Source organism: Oryzias latipes, chromosome 13, assembly GCF_002234675.1.
Source record: "Oryzias latipes chromosome 13, ASM223467v1".
Taxonomy (NCBI): Eukaryota; Metazoa; Chordata; class Actinopteri; order Beloniformes; family Adrianichthyidae; genus Oryzias; species Oryzias latipes.
Window position 1 is genome coordinate 16,198,033 of NC_019871.2, and position 15,027 is coordinate 16,213,059.

The 15,027-nt window shown below is 37.5% G+C and overlaps 1 protein-coding gene across 3 annotated transcripts in view; it reads left to right on the forward strand.

The window, feature by feature from the left end:
- Positions 1-15,027, forward strand: part of grik4 (glutamate ionotropic receptor kainate type subunit 4) — a 382,616-nt gene that overhangs the window by 230,467 nt on the left and 137,122 nt on the right. The window lies entirely within an intron of this gene.

Here is a 15,027-nt window from a genome sequence, read left to right on the forward strand (position 1 = left end):
CTGTCTGGGCTCTGCTGCTGCTGCTTGCTGCTGCTGAGGCCATTTCCACTGAGGAGACAGACAGGGACCGAGTCCATCTGGGTTTCACACTAATAGGGACTAATAGAAATCTCTGCCAATGCAGTGAAAGGGCTGAGTGTGTTCAGTAGGCTGAATCCATCTCACACACTGCGGTGAGCAAACCTCGGACTCTAGATTTCAGACAAGGGCATTCTAATATCCTCTAATAGGAAGCATTAGTTTGGGCTTTGGATAAATGGCTCCTGGTGCTTCTCGTATGTTGCCTGGTTTAGATGTTGGATCTCCGAATCTTGAAACTCTGAATCTCAAGCTATTAACATTCCTTATCGCGTCCTGAGACTCTCTTGTTGGAAGATATCAAATGAAATGTTTCCAGTGTTGATGATCACACTTTCACGTTATCTCATTTTCTTTCATCCCTCCCAAAGGATGGAGTGTTCAGCATCCCCAAGTAGACTTCACATGTGTCAAATATTCATGAATATTAATATAATATCTGATTTCTGGAGATTGGTTTGGTTGAATAAAACCATCAGCTTGTAGGGGTACAGACAGATTGCACAGCTGCATTTGGGGATGGTGTTTCCGAAGTCTGCAAACAAATAAGAAAGCAGACTAGATGAAGGTTAGGGGTCGCTGGAAACGCTCAAGCTCCACAGAAAGGAAATATTCCTCCTGTGTAAATGAAAATGGCCAAAAAAGGTCAGTAAAACTAAACAATGTTTTAATAGTGTCAATTTTATTTGAAAATGTAATTTAATCTAAGTGGGGATACTAAAATATGGATTGGTTGCGCTTTTTCATCACTACACCAGCGAAAGTGCTGCTAAAAACTAATTCCAGGTCTTTAAAACAAATATTTTTCTCCCTATTTATTAATCTAACTCTGCTTCCAAAACACTTTGGGAGTCGGGCATATTTGCTATGATTGCTTTATTAGGAGGAAATGAAGTGGGATTACTGCACACAGCCAGAGAGGAACGACTGCTGACACCATGAGAGAAAACCCCAGCCGCCACAGCTGATTGCTTGTGAATATTTTTGGGAGGAAATCTTAAAACATTATCACAGCAGATGATAACTGGAGATTTCCCAGAGAAAAAAAATATTTTGCAGCTCCGTTGATTCAGTTGTATCATAATTGTGAAGTAGTTTACTCATTCAAACCTTAGGGTGCCACATTAGTGTCTATTCAGTGATTAGCAGTCCCACTTTCAGATTCTGACCCAGCAGTGTGTGCAAGTGTGTGTCCTGAGCGATTAAAAATGGGTGTGTTTGCACCACACTAAAGTCTGGAACAGCTTTTTGTCACATGAAGTGTGGACAAGTTAACCCAGCAAATCCTTGCTGCCCAGAGATTGCTCGAACACTCTTTCTTCCCCCTGAAGTCCTCCTTAAGATACTCCACTGCAATGGCTCACAGCAAAACCAGCAGACCACATCCCTTATTCTTATGTTGCCAAGTTCTACAAGTGCAAAAATCATTATTGAATTCACCTTTATAAAAAAAACAAAAAAATATAAAAAAATATGTATATATATATATATATATATATATATATATATATATATATACACACTCACAGTAAATGTGTGTATGTATGTATTAGTTGACTGATTAATCACTGTAATTTAAATAAGGGCTGGATGGCTCAGCCGTTGAACTGGCACATGGGAAACTAAGGTTTGTTTCCCAGGGGGGACTGGAATGATCTTCATCCAATGAGGGTCTTTAGACATGACCGTTCACATTACTGCCTAACTATATAGCCACAAGGGGGCCCTAGCCTGAGTTTCCCTGTGCCAGTCCCTTGCCCGGATAAATAGAGGGTTGTGTCAGAAAAGACTTTTGGTGTAAATATCTCTGCCAGACCCAATTTTGTGAATCAGTGAAAGCTGATTCGCTGTGATGGGATATGCTGAAAGGTGAACAACAACAATGAATGTTATTTATATATGAACAGCACCTGTCACAGCAGAATCCCTTGTCAGATTGGTGAAAATCACCAACACATTTTAGGTTTTCTTTAATGCTTTCTCCTAAGTTTTTAATTGCCTCAACTTTTCCTGAGCTGCCTTCAAAAACAAACAGAACGTTCCAACAAGAATCTCTTGGCGGCGAGTCTGGGAATCCAAAATCCCATTTTCTGCATGAACAGGATGGCATCTATTTTTCTCATACACAACACATTAATCTTTTTTATTTAATGACATTTCAGTCTTCATAGGAATTTGTCTGCTACTTTTCATGAAGACAGCTTACTTATTATCTCCAAGCAGTGATATCAGCCTTGTTTCTTGATTGTTTAGAGTTTGGATTCTGTAAAAGGTCAACTGCTTTCAATTTCATAAATCAGATAATGAAAGTCTTGACGTTGATTATTCACTAATCTGTCTTCTATTTTACATTAACAGACACAGAGCTGTGTCTGTCGCCATTCTCTTAAATTTAATTTGTTCCTTCTTATTTCTTTTTTTTTTCTGGCCTATTTCCTATTACTCTTTTCCTCTTTTTATTTTAAATCCCTCCAACTTCCCATTTTCTCCCATATTCCTTCCTCCTAACTCTCCCGCTGATATCAGCTACAAATAAGTAGCTCCCTGGCTCTTAAGAAAAGCAATAGTAACAGTGGGGGAGGTAGTTCTCTGATGTCAGTTGCTCCTCTTTCTTCGCCTCTCCCTAATTCCTCCATATTGATTTTACAATAAATCTGTAGGTTAGGATTCACATTAGTGCCGTTTTGCTTAGTCTTATGCTGCCCGATCCCGCAACCTCTCTGAGTAACGTGCTTTTAAAACTACCATTTATTAAGTTGTTTTGTTTTTTTCATTTACTGCAGCTGATGTTGTTTTGGCAGCCACATTACAACTCCTGCAATATAAATGCGAACATCCCAGAAGACCTGAGATTCCATAGCTATTGCCAGAGGTTGTTTCAGCCTCAACCTTCAGTTTGATGGAGGAGCAGATCTGTGTTTTCTGCGATGCAGCGTGCCCGGCAGAGGAGCCACGTCAGACAAGTGTACATAGTGTGGAGTGAAAAACTGAAGCTGCAGTTTGCTCAGAGCTACGTAGTGATAATACTGGAACTGAATTTAAGTAATTATTTTAGTTATATGTTTAATTTTATTGTCTTTTTCAAACGTTTTCACAGTTTTTTGCACCTTCTCTTGAATTCATTTACATTTAAAATGAGACACGTTCACCTTTGTGAGCTTAAGAGTTAACCACACTCATGCATGGAAACACAGGAAGAAACCCAGCAAAGATTTCCATTAAGATTTGGTCGCTATTCGCAGTTGTGTGTTTGTGTATATGTGTGGGTGAATTTTACACATTACATTTTAGACTCAGAAGTGGAAGTCAAAATGGTTTAGCGGCAGGTGCTCGGCTTAGTTCAAAACTGGGGCGGCATCATAGTTCTCACATTTATTTCCCTCACTGGACTCCTAAAGAGCTTTTCTATTTCCTTCAAATTAGAGTGTAAATCTTTAGTGCTACTTAATGAGCAGTCACTATATACTGCACTTAAATAGCTGTTGTCCCCTTTAGTAGACTTTAGATATTATCTATCGGGATACAGAATTTGTGTACTTAAAGCTTTTATGGCATTGGATTTACCAGAATATCACTTGGAAATTTGTTGTTCCTTCTTTTCTGGGATTGGAGGAATTTTGCAAAGATGATGCTAATTGTTATCAGTTTCACTAACGTTATGCAAAGGGATGATTTTCGTTTAAAAATTACACAAAATTATTATAATAGTGTTTGTTTTTGAAAAAAGAAAATAACCCAAACACATTTCTATTAAACGATCAAAGTCTGTAAACCCCTCAGTCTTGCTTTTTCTTTTCCAAAGTTGTGTAACAAAATCTTCAGTCTTTTTCTAATATGATGATGTGCCTTTAGGTTTATTTTTTTTCTAAAGGGCATAAAATGGTATTAAAGACAGTAAAATTTCTCAGAAAAAAGTCCTTATAAACCTCAAAAAGGTAATTTATTGTTTACTCCATCCAGAGATTGTGGTTCTTTAGGGGGACTTTTTCAAACTCAGGACCTGTCCACTTGTTCTTCTAGATTTAATGCATGGTGGCAGCAGAATCATGGCCCTTTTTTATGTCTCCAGCTGTCTGAACATGTCATGATATTCTGCAGAGAATTTTTTTTCTAGGAGTTTCTAAAGAATAATGTCAGAACATCTATGATCTAAACTAACAAGTATTGAGCAAATTGGTTCCTTTAAAGCTTGGTTTTTTTTTGTGCTTTAGAAGCTATATGCATGGTTTTGTGTTTAGGGCAAGTTCTGTTAACAGGCTCATTGTGTTACCCCCATTTTATTTTTCTCATGTTTTTCAAGTTTTAATTGTAACTGTCTGAGTCCTATTCTATATAATTTTCCATTTTTTTGTTTCAGATCTTTTTAACTTTATTTTGTATTTGTAATCCTTTAGCAAGTATTCTGCATGTTGGTCATCTAAACCTCCACTTCTGATTGCAGTGGCAAAACTAGGTTTCTGCATTAACATGTGATGAAGGTTAATATTTAGGTCCAGTTCAGAAATGAAGGAAATGTTGGAAGGACCTGGTTTGTGTGATCCACTTTGTTTGCAAACCAACAGAAGCTGTTAAGTAACAACAGACTTTCTCAAATTTAACACAAAAGGAGGTCCGATCAGATCATGAAATTTAGTGCTGCCAAGCCCACAAATAAATTCTCTATTATATGTGTCATCACACATGAAAAAAATTTGATTTCCTTTGTCTTTAAGTGATGTTTCATGCTAAATACTGAACCTGTCCGGCAGATAAAAACTGGACTGTTTGTGATAACATCCCTGTTTGGATGTATTGTACACAGTTTCACTAAAAGAATAAAGCATAATTACAGGAGCTTTTGACCTGATGCATTTCGCAGCGCATTTTGCAGTAAATGAAACACAGATTTCTTGTCATAATTCATATTTTATCAAAATGATGCAAAGCGTGATGCAGAAAATTTTCCCCACAAGCCGTTTGTTTAGCATAAATCACAGCAACTTAAGGCACAAAGTGACAAGATTGATGCAAAAATGAAGTGATAATTTCATTCAAAATATGAAAAATTGATCACAAGAAAATAATTTGAGGCTTTCATGCTGATAGCACAGAGTTATGCACATCTGTTTGCAGATTAGATCAGAGGATTTGAAACCTTCTGTTTAAACCTGCTCACACAGGATCCCTCTGTTTAGTCTGCCTGCCAACAGACAAAGGTGCTTCTTTTGTCTCTCACTTGTCATAATTAGAATATTGCCGCTCTCACCTCTTTTAACCTTCGCTAATCTTTTTTCTAAAAATATTCTTGATCTTGTTGAGACCAAAATAGCACAACCAGTTAGAGCACATGAACGTTTACCACTCGTAGTGCTGTCTTTTCATCTAATCGCAGAGATGACTGCAAGGAAAAACAGAGCGAGTCCCAGGTGAGCAGAAAGCAACATGGATTTAAACTGATCAGAGTGTTAGAGCAGAGGAATCTGCTGCAAATCTCTGTCACTTTGTTTTTCTAATTGTAAGCCCTGACAGTTTTCTAGGGTTTGAAAAAAAAAGGAAAACCCAACTCTGTTACTAATGAGGGGAGACAGAGTTTCAAAAAGTTGGACTCAAGTAAGAGTGTTACTTTAAAATAATAACACCTCAGGCGACGTAAGTAGTTATCAAATATTGACTCACGAGAAGGTAAAATTATAACCAAGGGATAAAAATAGATAAGGTTTAGATTTAGAGACAAAGAAAAAAAAAGTCTTAAATTTCAGAAAAAAAACAAGAAAACAAGTTAGATTTGAATACGTTGTAGACTTTGTGTTAACAATATGGTTATTTCTAATGTGTAGGACAAAGAAAAAAAAAACATAAATGTTAAACGTTCTGTAAGAAATCCACTTGATTAGAGTAAAAGGCAAGGGGGAAAAATAAGTAACCACGTCATCTCAAGTGGTTTAAAATAATCAAGTGTAATCCTCTTCATAAGCATTTTAAAGTTTTAAAAGCTTTAGGCATCTTTTTTTTTTTCATTTGTAGGGGGAAAAAAGATTTTTACTGGATGAAGTTCCAGAAATAGATTTATCCCACTGTTTGATCCAAGACGACACATTTTTTCTCCGATAACAATCCGTTTGGGGGAAATTATGAGTACTACAATTTTTTTCTTTTCGTCCTTGTAATTAACACAGGTTGACTGCATTAAGTTCTAAATAACTGCTAAGGATTCCAGCAGGTTTGTTTAGCATGCTTGGCACATTCATTCTGTTTGATACTAACTGCTCATAATAAAAACTCAGATCCTAACAATGTCCTAAAACATTTACTTTTTATTTTATTTTATTTTTTACAAAGAGTAGTTCTCCAGCGTTGAGCAGTGCAGTCAGGAACAGGCTTCTCTGGAGTAAAGGAACTTTTTTTCCTGAACTGGCTGATCAATAAGATAGAGATCTCATGGTCAATGTTCCAGTCTCCTAAAAGGCATCATGGGATGCACAACCCACTTCATCTTTATCACTGGTCTGCCTCTGCTCTGACCGCAGGGACCTGATGCAAGCTCATTACGAGCACAAATAGAGATCTTGCTGTAGGGGCTGAGAGCAGGACGAGCAGGCAGTTGGGGGTGAGATTGTTGATAGGTCGGCACTGACGCTCTGCCTCACTTATCTTCAGCATCTCATCTCTTTTTTTTTTCTCCTGAGATTTTTATTTGCCTTTTCTAAATGCCAACAGCTGGTCTGTCCGATCCTCCATAAACCTCTTGGTTCAAAAGGGGATCAGGTTGGCGTCATAGACTACCACCTGTGCTCCTCCATTCGACGACACCCTGCAACACAACCTCAGCCAGCTCCACTCTGGTATCTCAGTCTTGGCATTCATTCCACTTGCTGACTGATGGACAACGTCTCCAACAGCATCTGTTCTGTAAAGCTCAGTGGCCAACATAATTCCCTGGCTTGCAAAAGGCTGCTTCAATCCAGACCTCAGACTTTGCTATAATCTGCTTTTGGCTCATTTTCTACAACTCATTATATACACTTTAATTATTCATATATATACATTTGTTTGATTGTGAATAGACTAGTAGTCCCCCGGCTTTCGCAAAGCCTTGAATTCAATTCACAGAAAGAGCAGCTGCCATCCTCTTGGAGGAGAAATCTGTGTTTTCAAGGACACATCGGCTCAGGACAGCTGCTGTCAGGCATGTGTTATGTGCTAATTGATGGCCAGGTCAGTGTGCAACAAAGTAAACAAGTCACTTCAACACTACAGATGATCAGAGCAAATACAACCGTTTCTACAGCTGTGCTACATAGCGTTCCAAGACCTGTAAAATTCACTTATTTGTTATTAAAAAACGCGTGGTTCTGCACTCTGTGTCCAAGCCGGCAGATGTGGTGGCTGATTACACTTGTTCTCCACATGTTACCACCAAATAAACCCTTTTGCCCCTTCCTTCGTTTCTCATCCGCCTCCTGTTCCAATCCCAGTGGTCAGGTAGCAGCATGACTTTAGTTTTTGTCCGCTCAACACACAGGGCATCCTCATGCTTGCTGAACTGGACAGAGGGAAATGAGTTTTGGGCCTCCTCGCTAATGCTCTGTCAGATGTAAACCACCTTTCTGAAATTACAAATTATAATTCAGAAGGAAACGGCGCTTAGGAGGTAGTTGGAATGTACAGGGCGCTTTCAATTCTTTTTTTTTATGTCTGGTATTTAATCGAAGCAGTTCAGAGTGCAGGCTCAGGGTAATTAAGGTAAATATTTTGAAGGCCGTCATAATTGCGTTAAGGTATTTTTGCAGGCGGAGAAAAGATTGTTCATTTTCCTCTGCCCACTTTGTGTGAGATGTGTGTGCAAAGCCTGTGTCCTGTGAGAGCTTTCTCATTAAACGCCTGTCAAACCTCTGTCTGAAGGCCTGCCAGCCTCTCTGTCATATTGCAGCAGACACACTCACATACATATACAAACGGACAAGAGCACACTTCCAAGTCAGGCTGAACAGACACGGCCAGCAGCTGACGCGTCATTTGCAGGCCTGAAAAAAAGGGTGACAGGGTTGGACAATCTACAGCTGGGCTGCACAAGAAAGTACAACTCAGTGTCTCTTTGCGAGAAAGTGTGCAGGATTTGGTAAATCGGCAGGACATGCCTGAATCTCACCTTCTTTACCCTTACCTGTTGTTTAAGTGTTCGCTAAAACCTGTCGCCCACAGCTTGCTTGTAGAAAGAAATGCAAATAAACAATTTTGAGCTACAGACTCAATGAGCCGTCTACAACTTTGACTTTTCGTGTAGGCCACTTGAAGTGCCCTGTACTGGTTTGCTCATTATTCCCTCGCAGACATCCCATAATCACCCGAGAGGGTAGTTGTGAGTAAGGCCTTAGTAATACAGTATGATTAAAAGGTTTCGCAATTTTTTTCCCTTTATGCATGATTTTGAGTAGCATTAATTACCATGCAAAAAACCAAACATCCTTTTTGTTATTGCTCAGTCTAGTTTTTTAACCAACATCGTTTAGGTTTTTAACCTTCTTTTTTCCCCCAATTGGATTGTTCCTCTTGAATTTTTTCAGTCCTTCCCCCCTTTTCTATTTTCCTTTCACATTATTTTGTTTGTTTTCCATCCACTTGACACATGTCTGTCCTTCCGCACACACCTCAGGATTCAATTATATTTACTGTAAGTGAGGATACCTTGAACTGAATTGTTTACCAGAAGCTTTTAGTCCCTCCTGACAATCTGCCAGCTTAACTAGTTTCACACCACTAGTGTCACGGCCTTTAGCGGATGTTGTACAGAGTGAAAAAAACATCTACTGGTCATGCACAGATTGGTTATTACGGTGATATCAACAAAAAATGCACTGCTACTTGGTGATAAGAGTTAATTACGCCTTGTAAATCAGTGCTTCTCAATCCTGGTCCTGAGGACCCACGGCCCTGCATGTACAACTGATTTCCAGCTCCAGCACACCTGGTTCAAAAGGCTGTAATTCAGTATCAGGTCTCAGCAGAGCTCATGAGCGGAATCAGGCATTGCAGAAAGAGCATGAAAAAGCATGTAGGGCTGAAGCTCAGGCCCAGGATTAAAGGGAATTTTCAGGAAATAGACTTTTTTTCCAATAAAAGAATTGTTAATTTGTGGCATTTCTGTAGAAATTGGAAGGTACAAATTTGAATTTAGAATAAACTTACGACCAGATCTCATCAACTCCATAACAGTCAAGTTTGATAGGTGAAAAAACAGAATTGACCATAGTCTAAATCAGGATTGTGCAAACTTCTTACAAGGAGCACCAGATTGTGCAAGATAAGGTTTTGAAAATCAGCTGTACATGTTTTAACTTAAACCATAACATGCAAAATAAATTTCTTAGAAATAGAGTACAGTTCTCTTCACTTTCATTACATGTCAAATGTATTGAGCTGTAAACGAAGAAGAAAAATTTAAGACAGGAAAAACACAGCATAAACTCATTTTAAAAGATAAATATTATGCCAAAAATACTAAATAATAAAGTTTTAATTGAAAACAAATAACAGGAAAACAGTACAAAAGTACTACATCTGAAGATGCATGAGTGCATAAGAAGTATATTTTAATACTAAACCATCAATGTGCAAAACCTGTGAGGCTATTTTAGTCAAACTCATTTTTAAATTTTGTTCTTGTTTCTGAACTTCAATTTGTTGCATCAAATATATCAAAGGTTCGCTGAAGAATACTTAACATATACGGCATATTGTGTACCTTTAACATAAAACAAAATAAAAGTTTGAAAATAATTGTGAAACTTCATGTAGAAACTTTTGCAAGGGGAGCACACTCTGAAGGTATTTAGTGAGATTGGCAGCTGCAGTGTTACAGCTGTTTTCTGATGAGATATAAAGCTTTTTTTTTTTTTTTTTTTACAGTTATGTTTTCTGCTCCTTTATTAATTGGATTCAAATAGGCTGTGGGCTACATTTAGCCCCCAGGCCACAGTTTGGACATGCTTAGTCTCTAAACTGTTGATAAAAAATAACTAAGGCTTATAGTTTACTGGAAGAATTGAATGATTGTAAATATACAAAATCAAAAACAAGCTACATTGGCTTGCTTGATCAAACAAAAGAACCAAAAACATTATAAAAAAATGATCATTTCTGTGGAGGTATACAGCAGTCACATATGCTTGAGTGTTCAACCTATCAAAAGGCTTTAAAAAAACATGCTTTCATATATTTGTGGGGGGCCACGTGATAAATAACATTCCACTCCAACCTAAAACAATCCGCAAATCCACTTTCCTCTTTTCTCTTGTCTGTAATAACCATCCTGCGTCACAAACACAGGTCGGTCAGTGTAAGGGTGCAGGCAGGCCTCATTCCTTTTCAATCATGGATGATCCTTAGAGAGAGACACCCAAAACACCAAGAAGGTTCAACAATGAGTATTTGTGTTCTACCTGCACCTTTATCCACATTTTAAAAGAATAAAAAAAATCTCTCCAATTTAATTATCCTTTTTTAGCATCTAATAGACATTAAGTTCTGCTGGCCTGCAGAAATGGGTGCTGTTAGTTTAATGGTCAACCAAACCAAAGCTCCCAACATACCACAAAGACGCAGCTTGTTCTCGGGATAGCAATAACTATTGAATCCACTTGATTAACCAGCTTTATCAAGCAAACGCTAAGCCTTGCGTTATTAAAACACTAATTCACCATTTATTAACATGCTTTCCAAGCTGGCAAACATTTTTACAGAGACATATTGATTCTAATGAAGCTTAATGAAGCAGCCAAGCATTCAAAATTACAAGATGCTGGGGTTCATTTTTCTTCCTAGTGACGGTGATTTTTTTTTTTTTTCTAGTTTATGACTATAATCTCGAAATGTTTAATAATGTAAAAACAAAATATAATGTCATGATACAAGTTTTAAAGTGTGCGGCTGTGGGCACTGCAACGAGTACAAACTGGTGAGGAGCTGAGAAAAAACCGCACTGAAACAATTGAAACACTGAAACAATTGACCAAATTTAATGAACACATACTGTAGTGGGACATCAACTTAGTGCAGCAACTTCACATTTACACAATCTGCTTCAGGCTTTTTGGGGGGAACTTTAATCGATCATCTATTAGATGTGATTGACACCAGTTTGAGATGCACAACCTTTGTTTCAGTTAAATCCTAATGCATTTATCCACATAAATGATAAAGTCCCTGAATTTTTCAATGAACAGTAACAATTGACACTCTTCTAACACAAATGTTTATCCCTTCAAAAAATGTTAACATTTCTGTTAAAGGTACACAAAAAGATAAATGAAAGCTTTATTTGGATATTTTCTAATAGTTTTGACCTAATTTGGTAAACTTAGATGACGAATTTTGACTGAAAAACAAATGCTGTATTTTCCACACTGTAGGGCGCACTGGATTATGAGTGGCAGCGTCAATGAATAGTCTATTTTTGAATTTTTGTCATATATCAAGAGTACTGAACTAAGGCCCATTAAGCTACTTATTAGGCACATTAGGCGTGTTAGCATATTTACAAAATCTGTATCTCTCAACCGTGTTTGCAACACGTAATCAAAAAGACTGATCCCATTAAAACAAATGCTATTGTGACTATACTCAGGGGCGGAGACAGACTTTGAAGGGTGGAAAAATAAAAGAGTGCAAGGACATTATAGATTAAATGATCAAATATGCATATTTCTAACAGTTTTATAATTATTTTTGTTTTATTTCTTTATAAAATGTTGTTTTTGTTATTTTTTCAATGCTTAAAGAAGCTTGTATTAATGATTTATTAGTCTTTGTCAATAATGATACTAATATTGACTCAGAAATTGAAGGGGCAAGTGTGGAGCAAAGCTTTTGAGGCTTGCACCTGTAGCTCCGCCCCTGACTATTCTAACTCCCAGCCTTGTTAGTAACACTGCGACATGTTAGCTATGGAAGCGATTCTCTAGCATAATTAAAAATAAAAGTCAAAACCATAAATGCTTTTTCATTTTCAAAATAAAGCTGCATTTTTTGACTCAAATTTAAAATGAAAAAGCAATCCGCAAAAATGCTTTTTCATTTTCTTCTTCAACACTGTTTATTCTGTCACTTAATTAAAATGATAAAGAAAATGGTATTTGACATTTCATTTTCAAAAAGTTCTCTGGTAAATGTGTAGCAAAATTCATTTAGAAATGTCTAATTTGACAATTATAATGGATTAACAGAAATGCTTTTTAATTTTCAAAATGCAATTCCCTCTTTGCATTTTCGTTTTAATTATGTCACAGAATTAGCGGTTTTTAAGTAGGAAAATGTCAAATACCATTTTCTCTCTCATTTTAATTAAGTGACAGAAAAAGTAGTGTTGAAGTAGAAAATGAAAAAGCATTTTGGCGGATTGCTTTTTCATTTTCTTCTTGAGTCAAAAAATGCAGCTTCATTTTGGAAATGAAAAAGCATTTACGGTTATGACTTATTTTTAATTACGCTACAGAATCGCATCTATAGTTAGCCCCGTTGGTGTATCTACAATCACATCCAACCTATTTTGCAACACTTAAAATAACAAACTGACATTTTGACAGAGCACCATGTGCCTCTCAAAATCGTTTCAACATAAGTACACAAAACCAAAATTAATCCAATTTGGTCCACTATTTTTTTTTGGAAAACAAAACAGTGTTTCTTATAGTGCGGAAAATTAGGTAGTTTTTTTTAAGATGCCAGTGTTTATAATAACATCTCACAGGTTAAAGCGAATGAGCGGATGTCTCTGTACTTGTGATTTTTAAGTGCGTTTGTTGACATTTATAGCTAGTAAACTAGCTGTGCTTGTAAGGTTCAACTAAGTGTTGGGATTCTATGGTGAGATTTACTGCAGGCCCCGGTCTGCGGTGCTGTCGAGAAGGACAGTGCCGGTAAAAAGGGACAAAAGGAATCAAAGCAGACAGGCAGCTGGAATGAAACAGGGATGGTGAGAAATTGTACAAATGAAACAGGGGTGATGAGGATGCACCTGATTGGGGGGGCTGATTTCTGCCGTGGGCTTTATTCTTCCTGCCGACATTTTGGGAACAAGTGGCTGCGGCTGCTTCACCATCCATCCACACCCAGGGACTTTATTACACTCTGATGGGCAGGGATTGAAAACCAATCGAGGAGATCCGGGTGCGGGGGTCGAAAGAACTGTATGGGCACTGGGAGCCACAGAGACAAGCAATCTGCCATGATGAAGGGCCTCCCATTTTTGCACCCCTTCTCGGACCCAGCGCCCCCCCCACACACATCCTCTTCAGGCTTCACTGAGTTCCGCTAAAGCTGCCAGCTGACCGACATGACATCCGCCACCCTCCCGGCCACTCTAACCACATGAGGCCTGGTACAACGCCTCTGTTCCTTTTTTCATGTTTTGGATTAATGAAAGGACTGGTTACTTTGGGAGAGGATAATTAGGAGGAATTTTGTGCATCCGGGTGGACTTTTTCTTATCAAGCTGAAATTCAGCTTTTGTTGCTGTGGCCTGGGACCGAAGGCTGCAAGGTTAACTGTTGTGTACTTGACTTCATTTTTCACGGCAGATACAAGACAGTGTCAAATATGCCTGTTAGTGCTGTGGGAGTGGTATGATAAATTAATTAGAGGCAGCCAAGTAATACAGCTACAGCAAACAAACACTTGGAAAACACTGCGATCAATCTTACTGAAGGTTGTACACCTCCCAGTGGGGATGGGATGAAAGAATTATACATTTATTGATTTTTAATGAAAGCTTATCTGGCTGTTACTGTGTATGAGCTTTGTTTTGACTACTGATACAGCAGAAGCTCTGTAGATTTAAGCTTGTGTTGCATGTTAGTAACACTACTTTTGGGACACATACATTGTCATCTGAAATTACGTGAGTTGTTATTATTTGAAATCCAAATTATAAACTCATTGTAACTTTTGCTGCTTTGATTAATGACTTTTTATTATGCATCATTTTACGTACATATGTTCATTAAAAAAGGCAACCCTTCGACTTCCTGATTGAAGCACATTTGAAAACAAAAGAGGAGAAAAAATCCAAGTGCAGTAACTTTTGCTGCTTTGATTAATGACTTTTTGTTATGCATCATTTTACGTACATATGTTCATTAAAAAAGGCAACCCTTCGACTTCCTGATTGAAGCACATTTGAAAACAAAAGAGGAGAAAAAATCCAAGTGCAGTAACTTTTGCTGCTTTGATTAATGACTTTTTGTTATGCATCATTTTACGTACATATGTTCATTAAAAAAGGCAACCCTTCGACTTCCTGACTGAAGCACATTTGAAAACAAAAGAGGAGAAAAAATCCAAGTGCAGTTCACCAAGAGACCACTAGGCGATGAGTAATACATGCAAGTTTGGGGCTTTTTACTCCAATAAAAGACTTCAACTATACAAAAGAAAAATAAACATGCGTACAACCACGTTTTAAAACTTTTTTAATAATTATTATATGTGGTTAGATAAGAGTTTTATTTTAAAAAATGTATTAAGAGGGATTTTTGAACTTTTGTACAGTTGTACAATCGATTGTATGTATTTTATAAAATACAATTGCTGTTTGCTAAACAAAACAGACTAAGCTAAACTGGCATCTATGCCCTTAGATCATCTATCTCATCATATGCTCAGTTTTAGAACAACCTTCAGGACATCCTTTGACAAGTGTCAGGGCTGTTTGTTCTATCTGTTTGGGTCATCTGTGATCATAGAACTAAAAACTCTCTTCAATTTGTCTCAAGACAAACCAGAGGTTCATGCTGTTGAATCAATCATATGTTTAAATAGGCTGCTATGTGAGTCTCTAAAGAGTATGTTTAAATATTTCATCCAAACCTTGAACATTCTTTAGCGCTTCATTTACCAAAGCTTGTTCCTATTACCACCTTAAATTCAGATCTTTTTCTACATCAGTTTAACCTTTAAACATTTTTTAAGAACAAC